Below are 12262 nucleotides of genomic sequence, written 5' to 3' on the forward strand. Positions count from 1 at the left end.
CAGAAAAAAAACTCTATAAATATCCCAAAAACATTTCTTATACTTCTTTGATTCTTTGAGTCTTCACGCTGTAGAGTCAGGGCAGGGCTGGCAAGAAGTCAGAAGCCAGTTCCAGCTGTGCTCCCAACACTACCTAAGACGCTGTGTGTGACTCTGGGTCTCAGTTTCCTCATCTGAAAAGTGAAATGAGTAGATGAGATGATTTCAAGGTCTTTTTCATTTTAAAACTCTGATATGAAATGACAAATGATATGATTTCATATGATGTGACTGATAAAAGGATAAGGCAGGGACTGAATTAGCTAAGGACAACCATAACTTTCACATTTAAATTCAAAATTTTTTAAGCCTAACAGATTTTTTAAATGCTCAAGATAAAGCAACCATTAAGTCACCTGAAATAAATATGGTATATCTGATCTCAGTAAATCTTGTTTCTATTTCTCCAGAGAATTGGCAAAAGATCTCCAATATCTACTGGTAGCAGAGAAATTCAGTCTGGGAGCTGGCAGCCGGAAGCACATGGCTGGTTACTATAAAATCCATACAGCCTACTCAGATTACGCTGAAGGGCGTTACAGTGGGTTTTGTTTGACTCTCTATCTTGTCACGGCTGGATCAGAATGCCTCTTTCAATAATAAACATAAACAGTGACTTCCTATACTCAACACAGTGTAACTTGAAATATGAGTAAGAAGATGGAGCTAGAGAAAGGTAAGGAGGAAAAAAAGAAAAAGGTCTTAGATGAGGGGTGTCCTGTTATACAGTTTAATGTGTGTGTTGGGATCTGGTCCAGCACTCCTCTCAGGCGCTCAGACGCTTGGAAATGCTTCTGAAAAGAAAAGCAGAGACTAGTGTGGGGAAAACGTGGCTCATTCATTTCTTGTCCTGAGGTACTTGTGCATGTTGGGTATGTGGATCCAGGGAAGCCAGACACACAAAGTAAAGCAAGAGGCACAAGGAATAACTTGACTGAATTCTGGGATTCTGGCTTTGAGTTTACAGTGTGAAGGACAGTGTCTGAATCAGACTCCCTCCCAGAGGACCAGGGTGCTGGCCAAGAGGCCCAAGTGGGGATTGGGTTTAGAATTCCAAGGTGGCAGGCAGGGCTCATGCATCATGAGCCTGCAACCAGTGCAGATGTGCAAGGCCTTCTGCTCAGAAGGATGCCATGCTTCAAGTTGAATGCTCTGTGATCGCCATCTTGAAATTTTTAATAATTTAATTTTTGAATTTGTGTTTTATAAGTGAAGTTGGATGGGACAATGGAGCATGAACCAGGGACTTGGGGCTTCAGCTCATAAGCCATCTTGCTTTTCACCACTTGTTGCTCCCTGCTTCTCAACTGCCAGCACCCCCAGCATCCATTGGTTGGGGCCTGCGCATGAGGCAGGAAGGGATGGGGCCAGGCATGCCACACACGGGCCGCCTGTTGAGTTGTGGGACTGGGACACACTCGTCCCTCAAGTGTCCTCAAGCATGAGGGGGTGCAACATCAAGCAGCAAGTATAAAACACCATGACAAGTCAAGAGAGGGACCACAAAGAAAAAGGGAAAAACTTTTTCTTCTGCTTTTTAAACAAGAGGCCTCACTTTTTCATTTTTCACTGGGCTCCACAGATTATGTAGCCAGCACTGGTGAGAGCGTAGATGATGACTGTTCAAGTAGTGAGTGACTGATGTCAGAACACAGTGGGGAGGAAAGGCGAACACCAAATCCATGGGGCAAATATGGAGGCCAAAGCTGGGCAATGGAGTCAGGAGTTTGAAGCAGGGGAGATAAGAGAAACAGAAGGAAATTGAAATCAAGAGGAAAGCATGGCTAGGGTATTCTGAATCCAAATTTAAACAGTGCTTCAATCTTGCTTATGTGTGGGTGAGGGTCCGTCAGACTCAAATGGCCAAAAATGAGGCCAAACAGTTCTAAGCCTATGCTAGTCATTGAGAGGGGAAATAAAGGCAGTTATACACTTCTGATTCTGAAGGAGTTTATAGAAGGTTGAAATTTTTTTTAGCCCTCCTTTGTGATGGAATGAAAAGTATAAAGTATAAAGCTCAGCCTCTTAAATACTTTTTTTTTTTTTTTTGCGGTACGCGGGCCTCTCACTGTTGTGGCCTCTCCCGTTGCAGAGCACAGGCTCCGGACGCGCAGGCTCAGCGGCCATGGCTCACGGGCCCAGCCGCTCCGCGGCATGTGGGATCTTCCCAGACTGGGGCACGAACCCACATCCCCTGCGTCGGCAGGCGGACTCTCAACCACTGCACCACCAGGGAAGCCCCAACCAAAACTTTTTGTTTTAAGAATTTTGGGAGAGGGTCTGCCATACATTTGTTACTTACTTCCTGTCTTATTAATTAGATTATCCTGAACATAATCTAATCTTTTTCAGGGATGACACAGCACCCTCATCCAGAGATAACCTTATTGAGTATTTTTTATGTATGTGGCACTCTTCTAAGTTGTTGTTGTTTTTTTTTTTAACAAACGTTAACTCATTGAATCCTCATAACCCTATGAGGCAGATAGATTTTGTAGATGAGGAAATCCAAGTTAAGAGAGGTTAACACACACACACACCGATATACATAAAAATATAAAATAGATAACCAACAAGGACCTACTGTATAGCACAGGGAACTACACTCAGTATTTTGTAATAACCTATAAGGGAAAAGAATCTGAAAAAGAATGCATATATGTATACGTATAACTGAATCACTTCGCTGTACACCTGAAACTAACACAACATTGTAAATCAACTATACTTCAACAAAAAAAAAAAAAAAAAAGGAGAGGTTAAGCTACTTGTCCCACTTCAACCAGCCAGTTGGTAACAATGGAACCCAGGCACCCGGGTCCCAGAGCAGACCATCTCAACCAGGGAAGAGCAGCAGCTTGGCACTGTGCAGAGTAGAGTGAGGCTTTCAGGAGCTTTATTCCCACCCTTAATATCTTCAGACCAAGGTGTTATTTTAAGTCTGTGTCAACTCTTCAGGATATCTGCCTTCTCTCTTCCTGTCAGGCAGCTGGCTGATAGTTTTAGCTGTGTTTTGTTTCCAGTATTCATATATATCACTTGATAAATATATGGAGTGCCTACGAAGTGCTGTGTTGTATTCATTTGCTGCTTCCAACCTCCTTGAACTGAAGAACCAGAGTCCATTTTCTCAGCGTTGTGTGCCAACTGGTCTCAACATGTGCTGTGTGGAGGGAGAGATGCCCCTCTAAACAGCCTTGTGGTCCTTACTTCCTGGCCTTGCAAAGGTAATTTTGGATGCTTTGAGGGCTTTTGTTGGTTAATGTTATTTAATTCCTGGTTTTCAGCTAAGTTTTCAATGGCGAGTGCTGGTGAGTGGTGTGGCAGACGTTGTTATCTGTAAGGGGAAAATACCTGGCATGAAACCTCAATTGAGCAAGTGACTTGACAGAATTCATTTGCAGGGTAACTGCACTATCTTCATGGTCTTTATTGAATGGTGATAGAAATGATTTTAAGTGAAAAACAGACTCCATTGGGTTATTCTGAATTATTCTTCCCTTATGGCTCGACCTTGAATACTAAGCCTGACGCTGGGAGGTACTCATCTTTCTAAATGTGTATCTGCCTCCCAATGTCTTTATGTGGAATAAATGCTTTTTATTTGTCTTGAACCCTGCTCATACCCAAACATCACATTAGGCATAACCTACATTTGGCCACCATGACTATTTGAAAGTTTATAATCCAATTGGCCATAACTCTAAGGCTTGAAGACCACTCCAATTTGATTCTTTTCTATCAACCTCATTTCCATTCTTGGCCTTCACAGTCTCCTCAGGAAAAACTGCTACCATGCCTGAGACCTCATTCTTTGTGACTGGCCCCAGAATGCTATGCTGATTGGGAATCAGTTAGCAAGTCTGCAGAGGCTTGACAGTTTCTGGGTCCTAATAGCTCAGTCATCATGGCAATACCTAAAGCCTTTTGTATGCTCTGGAACACTGACTGCTATTTTGGATAGGAGGAAAAACAGGCAACAGATGAGTAAATTTCCTGAAACATCTCATCTGTTTTTAAAAGAACAAACAAATTATTCTAAACTACTACCTAAGTCAGAGCTTGCAAACTGGTGACCCACAGGTTAGATCTGGGCCATAGACATGTTTTGTTTGGTTTACATCTTAAACTACAAAATTTTAAAATCAATTGCTTTCATTTAAAAATCAGGAAGTTACACCAAAAATTTTCCAGACCTCTAACTTCCTTTGAAAATTGAGTGATGACAGCATTGGACCCGTATTCCTGCATAGCAGCAATTAGCTAGAGTTGCTAATTGGGTAGCACCTGGCCACTTTAGACAGAGCAGGCACTGCCCCCTTTGCCATAATCTATTTGCAGCCCAGTTTGCTTACTTACATTACCTGCCTGTGCTCTGGAGGCATTTGTTTTTGTGTCCCCCACTATGAGTCAATGAAGGCTATAAGCTCAAAAGTTCAGGACCACAGTACCTCTGCTTAGCTTTCTGCTTAGTTAATATAATCTTAAAAATTAATATTGAAAAGTAATACATGCTCATGAAAAATTAAAACAGTACAGAAGTGGGAATTCCCTGGCGGTCCAGTGGTTAGGACTCTGCGAGGGCCCAGGTTCAAGCCCTGGTTGGGGAACTAAGATCCCACAAGCTGTGTGGCACGGGAGAGGAAAGAAAGAAAAGAAAAGAAAAGAAAAGAAAGAAAGGAAGAAAGGAAGGAAGGAAGGAAGGAAGAAAGGAAGAGAGAGAGAGAGGGAGGGAGGGAGGGAGGAAGGAAGGAAGGAAGGAAGAAAGAAAGAAAGAAAGAAAGAAGGAAAGAAGGAAAGAAAGGAAGGAAGGAAGAAAGGAAGGAAGGAAGGAAGAAAGAAAGAAGGAAGGGAAGGAAGGAAGGAAGGAAGGAAGGAAGGAAGAAAGAAAGAAAGAAGATTAATTAAAAAAACAGTACAGAAGCATACACTGTAAAAATTGTAAGTCTGGTAACCTCATTGATCAAAAAATTCCCTTTCCTCACTCTCCAGAAATAATATTTATTGGTAACAGTATCTTTTGTATTCATTTAGAAATTTTCCATGAACATGATTTTTAACCCAACTGGGGTTACCTACTTTTTGTAAGACTGTATTTGTATATAAATATTGGGTCTCACACATGTGCAAAGAGTGATGTGGTATATTAAAGTAATTATCTGTATAATTAAAATAAACTCTTGCTGAAATGTTCAAATGTTAGAAAAAAATGTGTTTTTTTAAAAATTTATTTTCTTATTAGTCATCCATTTGATACACATCAGTGTATACATGTCAGTCCCAATCTCCCAATTCATCACACCACCACCCCACCACCACCCCCGCCACTTTCCCCACTTGGTGTCCATACGTTTGTCCTCTACATCTGTGTCTCTATTTCTGCCCTGCAAACCAGTTCATCTGTACCATTTTTCTAGGTTCCACATGTATGTGTTAACATACGATATTTGTTTTTTTCTTTCTGACTTACTTCACTCTGTATGACAGTCTCTGTATGTTTAATTTAAAATGTTTTAATTATCTGGCTAATTGCCTTAATTTGTCATCCTTTCAGCTCCTTTCTTTATGGAAGGAATCCATCCATTCATTAGACATTCACTCATTTCCTATTATGTCCAAGGCACTCTGCTAGGTAAAGTAGGAAATGCAGAGATGAATTGAAAATAAGATCAACAACATTAACATAAGAAATGAAATGATTAATTTTTTCCCCAAAAGGAATGAAGTGAAGGTATTGGATTTTGAATTAAACATGCCCTATTTTTAGTGGACCAAGTCTAAGATTTGAGGGATTGCAAAAATCCCAGGAAGAATCCAAACCTGAAAAGATAGATCAAAAGAAGAGGTTCAGCTGAGTGGAGAGGACATGGGTGATGCAGAATTGGCAGGAGGTGGACCAGTCAAGCACTGAGTCATGAAGTGAGGTACAAAGGCGTGCTCAGTGATAAAGTATGACTTGCCAGGGTACAGACCTGCAGGCGTTTGGTCTGTGTTCAGGCAGATAAAAACCACACTGAGCATATGACTGCCGTTCCCCTTCTCTCCCAAGTAGATTTCAATGACAATTTTGCTAAAATGAGACAGCTACAAAAGTAGAAATAACATTAGAGATGTGCTCATGAGAGATTTAAAGAAAAAGAAATTTTGCATTTGAAGTCTTGTATCACAGTTACCTAGAGACAAATTTTTGTTGTTGTTGAATATTCTCCTTGAATTAGAAAATAGTAAAAGCTGCCAAGCTTTAAGGAAATAAAAAACCAAAGCCAAACCAAAAACCCATACAGTTACCTAAAGGTTTTATTCTCCTATAGTTTTCCAGACAGTTAGGGCCTCTTAGAAATAATAGAAAATAAAATTTGTTATAGATCTGTGGTCGCTTGTGGATGAAGCATTAGGGGGGACCCATAGCATACCCAGAGGTTTGTTTGTTTGTATTTTGGTTTATTTATTTATTTAAATTTTAAAAACATCTTTATTGGAGTGTAACTGCTTTACAATGGTGTGTTAGTTTCTGCTTTATAACAAAGTGAATCAGCTATACATATACACATATCCCCATGTCTCCTCCCTCTTGCGTCTCCCTCCCACCTTCCGTATGCATCCCTCTAGGTGGTCACAAAGCACCCAGCTGATCTCCCTGTGCTATGCGGCTGCTTCCTACTAGCTATCTATTTTACACTTGGTAGTGTATATATGTCAATGCCACTCTCTCACTTCGTCCCAGCTTACCTTTCCCCCTCCCCGTGTCCTCAAGTCCATTCTCTACGTCTGCGTCTCTATTCCTATCCTACCCCTAGGTTCTTCAGAACCTTTTTTTTTTTTTTAGATTCCATATATGTATGTTAGCATATGGTATTTGTTTTTATCTTTCTGATTTACTTCACTCTGTATGACAGTCTCTAGGTCCATTCACCTCACTACAAATAACTCAATTTCGTTTCTCTTTATGGCTGAGTAATATTCCATTGTATATATGTGCCACATCTTCTTTATCCATTCATCTGTCGATGGACACTTGGGTTGCTTCTATGTCCTGGCTATTGTAAATAGAGATGCAATGAACATTGTATACCCAGAGTTCTTTCTGAAGAAGTATCACCCTTCAAAAATCCTATATTTTGATCTCCAGCAACTTGATGCTTTTATAGGCTCAACATGAATGAGGAGTTTAAGAGTTATGCAATTCTAGTTTTGACATATATAACGGCTATGTAAGATATTAACATTATATAAAGCTTGGTGAAGGGTGCATGAGACCCTCTGAACTATTTTTGTAATTTCTTGGAAGTCTTGAACTATTTCAAAGTATAAAGTTATTTTTAAAATGGTCATACAACCAACTTTCACTTTGCTTTGGAATGTTGTATCTTTTGTTTTGAATGCCTCAGTTAGAGGTTCTAATTTTAAAACTTCTTACTTAAATGATTTTATGGATAATGCTAATTGAAGTATCAATGAAATTGTCTGAGTTATTCAGGCAAAAATCTGTTATTAAAAGAAGAGCATTTTATTCTTTTTTTTTGTTGTTGTTTTTTGCGGTACGCGGGCCTCCCACTGTTGTGGCCTATCTCGTTGCGGAGCACAGGCTCCGGACGCGCAGGCTCAGCGGCCGTGGCTCACGGGCCCAGCCGCTCCGCGGCACGTGGGATCTTCCCGGACCGGGGCACGAACCCGTGACCCCTGCATCGGCAGGCGGACTCTCAACCACTGTGCCACCAGGGAAGCCCAGAAGAGCATTTTATTCTCTCTGAGTCACCTAGGCTAGAGGTCTTCAATGACAAACTTCACAGGATAACTGGGCAGCCTCAATTTCTCTTTGCTTTGCTTTAGAACTTTAGGTATGAATGACTGTCTTCATTATAATCCCGTAAGTCTAAAATTTTTGGTTATTTTGTCTAAATAGTATATGAAGAGAGCTGTTCAATGATTTTATTTTTATTTATTTATTTGACTGTGCTGCATGGCATACGGGATCCTAGTTCCCCAACCAGGGATTGAACCCGCGCCTCCTGCAGTGGAAGCACGGAGTCCCAACCACTGGACCACCAGGGAAGTCCCAAAAGAGAGCTGTTTAAAATATCAGCAGTACCATAATCAACCACTATTTATTGGTATTAGTTTCCCAACAGTTTTTTCTTTCCACAACATGTTACACCAGTCTATAAATGCATTATGTTATATAAAACCAATAAATGTCCGATTTTCTTAATTCTGTACATTAAAAATGCTCTAAATCCACTTAGAAATAACATTATAGCCCATTAAAAAAAATTTAACACTATGGTCTCCAAAATAGGACTCACATGTCCCAGGGGATGTTCAGGTTGATTCATACTAATTGTCTAATTTGAAAAACTTAGATATGATCCAAGGCAGTGGTAGTATCAATATACCTGTGCCAATGGTCTTCAAAATTCTTAGCCAACATTTCTCTCCAAGAATCTTCATAATAGATTAAGAAAACTTTTCTTATATTCATATTTCTAATAGGTAGTGAATTTTCTTTGGCGGGGGGCATGTATCAGTAATTTACATATTTCTATAATTTTGTAAAAAAAATACAATGGCCTTGTTAGTGAATCATCGGAGTAATTGTTCATTCTTTTCATTCAAGAAAACATATAATTTCTGGTTAGAAAGGATTTTGATGTTATCCAGCCCAACTGACAGCCTGCTGCTTGAATCTGCTTTCTGAAATCCCCACCAAGAATTCCTCTGCTTTAGAATTTCATGCTATGATCTGCAGAGCCTCAGGCTCTCAGAGGCAGTGCTTCAAGGGCTACTATAGGGAGGAGGTGGGGGGAACTGGGAAAAGTGAATGCTGACTTGGCATAGATCCAGTTCTCCTCATTCACTCATTGAACAAGAGCAGCTGGGACAGCATCTGATTCCCTTAATCAGCTTCTGCATCTGATTTAATTTATGGAAAGTGTTCCATTGCTCAAGGAAGGGGCTCTTGAGCTGAGTCCTAAGGATTTGTAGGATTTAGCCATGCAAAAATATGGTAATTGGATACAACCATTTGAGTGGCAAAATATGTCACCTTAAATAAGCTACAGAGGAGTAATGTTAGAGAAAATGGCAGAGTAAGGACCACCACAAATTCTTTATAAAAGGAAGAAGAAAACTGCTAAAAATTTTCAGTTCACTTTTTCAGAACTCTAGATATAAACCCCAAGCCTTGCAGCAATCTGAGGAGTGTTTATTCAGGAAAAAATGGCTCAATCTCAGCAAAAACAGTGAGATTTGTGGCATTTTAACTTGCCCTCTTCCAACCCCCTTCTCTAGCTCCATACCGCCTTGAAAACAAACAGCCTGCAATCATCTCAAAAATTGGTAACCTGGCAACCACTGGAAGTTGCTGAATGGAGTTAGACGCCCTTCAAAGCCTCATTTCCAGAGAATTATCATCCTTTGACTTGCCTGGTGGCTCCTGGAAGACCCTACTTGCAAGGCTGTCTATATTTGACATGACTCAGCGTGGAGTTCATCTAGTGGGAAAAGCATTTTCCACAGGGGTGTTTGGCCAAACAATTAGTGGCAATTGTTTAACTCTCTGGTTGACAGGAGTGACAAATAAAGTTGGGATAAACAATACGCTAACCAAAAAAGCTTTAAAGGAAAATATGGGGCATAAGATGTCCATAGGGACTTTGAAAGCTCTGACATATTCCTAAGAATCTAGAAAGTCAAGTGTGTGTATGGGGCTATGTATGCCCAGAACTCCATGCATGCTGTGGAAAGACCTAAGGATGTCCTTAGCTCTCAGCTCTGGATGACCTTGAGGGCCCACACAATAGAAAGTGGAAGCTAAGGCAGAGTTGTTAACTTCCTGAATGAATGTTGAAGGCATGCTCCAACATGCACACAGAGCCCTTCGGCAAAGACTGGGAGATACACTGGTTCCAGGCATCTAAGGAAATCTCTGCCCAGTGATTACCCGACCACTAAGTTAACTGAGCAGAGACTTCAGCAACCTCACACAACAAAGAATACAGAATTTATTGTTCAGAAAAGCCACTAAAACAAACAAACAACAACCACCAGCAACAACAACAAATGCTGGGAAGGGGAGAGAATCTGATTTTCAGAGTTGCCACAATTTATTATTTAAATGTCCAGTTTTTAACAAAAAAACTACAAGTGTGCCAAGAAACAAAATATGGCCCTTTAAACAGGAAAGAAAATAGCAAATACAATGTAATAGGAATGGTTCCTGGGGAAGTTCAGATGTTGAAATCACCAGACATAGACTTTAAATCAGCTATTAACCAATAAACAAGTGAAAAGATGCCAACATCATTAGTCATTAGAGAAATGCAAAGCAAAACCATTTCATACCCACTAGGATGGCCATGATAAAAAAGACAGGTAATAATACATGTTGGAGAGAATGTGGGAAAATAGGACCCCCTCATACATTCCTGATGGTAATGTAAAATGGTACAGCCACTTTGGAAAACAGTTGGAAGGTCCTCAAAACGTTTAGCATAGCATTACCGTACAACCCAACAATTCCACTTCTAGGTATATGCCCAAGAGAATGAAAAACATATATTAAACCAAAAAATTTTACATGAATGTTGATAGCATCATTATGCATAGTAGCTAAAAAGCTGAAACAGCTCAGATTTCCATCCACCGATGAATGGATAAACAAAATGTGGTATATGCATATAATGGAATATTATTTAATCATAAAAAGGGATGAAGTACTAATACATGATACAATGTGGATGATCTTCATGATAGCTAATTTTATGCGTTAACTTGACTGGATCAGGAGGTGCCTAGATACTTGGCTAGACATTATTTCTACATGTGTCTGTGAGAGTGTCTCCAAGTGAGATTAGCATCTGAACTGGTAGACAGTAAAGCAGATTGCCCTCCCCAATGTGGGTGCACATCATCCAATCTACTGAGGGCCTGAACAGAAAAAGAAGGCAGAGGAAGGAAGACTTTGTTTTTCTGCCTGACTGGATGAGCTGAAACATCGGTCTTCTCTTGCTCTTGGACTGGGAATGGCACAATTGACTCCCCTGGTTCTCAGTTCTTTGGATTCAGACTGAACTACACCATTGGCTTTCCTGGGTATCCAGCTTGCAGATGGTGATCATGGGACTTCATTTATATGACATGTCCAGAATAGGCAACACCATAGAGACAGAAAGTAGATTAATGGTTGCCAGGGATCATGGAGGGTGGAGGGGGGAGAAGGGAATGGGATGTGATTCTAATGGGCATGGAGTTTCTTTTCGTGGTGATGAAAATGTTCTGGAATTAGACAGTGGTGATGGTTGCCCAACCTTATAAATATACTAACAACCACTGAATTGTACACTTTAAGAGGGTGAATTTTTATAACTTGTAAATTATATCTCAATAAAAAATAAATTAAATAAACTACATCCTAAATAGACCACACTGAAATTATGTTAATAATATGAGAAATTTTGCTTTTTAAATGTGACCTTATGAAAAGGATGAGCAATGAAGAGAAGAACAGTAAATATTCAATGAAGATCTTTTACATGTCAGGCATTGTAATGGGTGCTGAGGACATAGAGGGAATAGTTTATAGTCCATGCCCTTAAGGGGTCCAGTCCAGAAGGTCTAAAAGGGATGAATTATGATACAAATCAAGAAATGCTGTTGGGACTTCCCTGGTGGCACAGTGGTTAAGAATCCACCTGCCGAATAAAGAGGGAGACATAGAGAGTGAACTTGAGGACACGGGGTGGGAGGGTGAAGCTGGGGCGAAGTGAGAGTAGCATCGACATATATACACTACCGAATGTAAAATAGTTGGCTCGTGGGAAGCAGCAGCACAGCACAAGGAGATAGGCTCGGTGCTTTGTGATGACCTAGAGGGGTGGGATAGGGAGGGTGGGAGGGAGGCTCAAGAGGGAGGGGATATGAGGACATGTTTATGCATATGGCTGATTCACTTTGTTGTGCAACAGAAACTAACAGTATTGTGAAGCAATTATACTCCAATAAAGATCTATTAAAAAAAAAAAAGAATCTGCCCGCCCGTGCAGCAGACATGGGCTCTATCCCTGGCCTGGGAAGATCCCACATGCCAAGGAGTAACTAAGCCCGTGCGCCACAACTACTGAGCCTGCGCTCTAGAGCCTGCAAGGCACAGCTACTGAGCCCGTGCACCACAACTACTGAAGCCCGCGTGCCTAGAGCCCATGCTCCGCAACAAGAGAAGCCACCA

At 40.7% G+C, this 12262-nt stretch overlaps 1 long non-coding RNA gene across 1 annotated transcript in view; it reads right to left on the reverse strand.

The window, feature by feature from the left end:
* Window positions 1–2605: 2605 nt before the first annotated feature.
* The window catches only part of LOC141278310 (uncharacterized), a 55309-nt gene continuing 45652 nt past the window's right edge, over window positions 2606–12262 (reverse strand). Inside the window, exon 2 of the long non-coding RNA XR_012330810.1 lies at window positions 2606–3376. This is a non-coding gene — a long non-coding RNA (uncharacterized lncRNA). The remainder of the gene's footprint in view (window positions 3377–12262) is intronic.

The sequence above is a fragment of the Tursiops truncatus genome, chromosome 3 (genome assembly GCF_011762595.2).
Source record: "Tursiops truncatus isolate mTurTru1 chromosome 3, mTurTru1.mat.Y, whole genome shotgun sequence".
NCBI classification, from domain to species: Eukaryota; Metazoa; Chordata; class Mammalia; order Artiodactyla; family Delphinidae; genus Tursiops; species Tursiops truncatus.